The following is a 1,400-nucleotide window of genomic DNA, read 5'->3' as shown; positions in this document are numbered from 1 at the left end:
TTTTTTTGCACTGTTCCCGGAGGTACTGCAATACCGGGTCGATGCGTGGAGTGGACGGAACAAGCTCCTATTCCATCTCCCTGCTCCAAAAATACATTTAAGATAATGTCCTCAGATAGAGGACGTATCAGATATTAAACTGATAAGAACAGATACTACACTTGATCTTAGCCAAAGGGCCGAGAAGCGATTAAAGTATATTTTATTTTACCCCCTATTTTTCCTTGAAAGAAATGAGCAATTTATTTAAGGAGCTAAGGTGTGAATCCTTCTGAGATGTTATTTGGATTTCTGCATTACTTTATTTTTAAGATACATTTTTATTGATTTCAGAGAGGAAAGAAGAAATAGAAATATCAATGATGAGAGCAAATCATTGATTGGCTGCCTCCTGCATGCCCCACACTGGGGATTGAGCCTGCAACCTGGGCATGTGCCCTCACCTGGAATTGAGCTGTGACTTGCTGGCTCATAGGTCGACACTCAAACACTGAGCCACACAACTGGGCTCTGCATTATGTATTTTAAATAAATTTAGTTTGTACTCTTACAACCAGCATGATCCTAATCACAACTTTTAAAGATAGCTGACTATTAAAGTTTAAAACCTCAGAAGAGGTTTAATAGTTTCTCATTGTTTTAAATGTTGATGTCCTAGAGCAGCCCTGGGCAAACTATGGCCACGGGCTGGATCTGGCCGTTTGAAATGAATAAAACTAAAAAAAAGACTGTACCCTTTTATGTAATGATGTTTACTTTGAATTTATATTAGTTCACACAAACACTCCATCCATGCTTCTGTTCCGGCCCTCCGGTCCAATTTAAGAACCCATTGTGGCCCTCGAGTCAAAAAGTTTGCCCACCCCTGTCCTAGAGCCATAGCAATGAAAGGCTAGATCGCTCATGGATGGAAACTGATTGGAGGCCTTCATGGTTCATCTCCTTCCCAGTCTCACTTGTGACCACTTAAAATCATATTCAATATGAGCTTATTTCCTACGAAACCCCTTATGGGGATTATGGACAGGGGTCTACAGAAGTTCCCAAAGATATCTTCAAACCCCTCCTTCCTTGCTATCCTGGGCTGAGATGTTGCCTAACCACAATTTCTGACCCACTATAGAAGAGGAAGGCCTAATAACACCACAAATGTAGGAGAACTGGCAGAACCAAGTACAGAGTCAGAATCTGAAAGGGCAGGTCCAACTTCGTCTTTCTAAGGCTAAAGGGCCCTGGTTTATAAGATACACAGGCCTCTTGTTTTCATCCACCCACCCATTTCTCATTTAACCTTTTGACCAAGTAGTCACCTGCAGGTCATCTTGTCTTCTTGACGAGCTCATCTTGAAAGCTGGGCCAGAAACCCAGCTGTTTCTTCTTGAGCTTGGACTTTTCATGAA

The 1,400-nt window shown here is 41.8% G+C and overlaps 1 non-coding gene across 1 annotated transcript; it reads right to left on the bottom strand.

Moving 5' to 3' along the window:
* On the bottom strand, window positions 1-191 carry LOC139007950 (U2 spliceosomal RNA). Its single transcript, XR_011471073.1, has one exon. It is a non-coding gene; the product is annotated as a U2 spliceosomal RNA (small nuclear RNA).
* Window positions 192-1,400: the final 1,209 nt, after the last annotated feature.

This window comes from Myotis yumanensis, unplaced genomic scaffold (genome assembly GCF_028538775.1).
Source record: "Myotis yumanensis isolate MYYU_CA2020_CCGP unplaced genomic scaffold, mMyoYum1.0.hap1 SCAF_3, whole genome shotgun sequence".
Classification (NCBI taxonomy): Eukaryota; Metazoa; Chordata; class Mammalia; order Chiroptera; family Vespertilionidae; genus Myotis; species Myotis yumanensis.
Note: the sequence above shows the minus strand (reverse complement) of the source record. Positions and strands in the feature narration are given on the sequence as shown.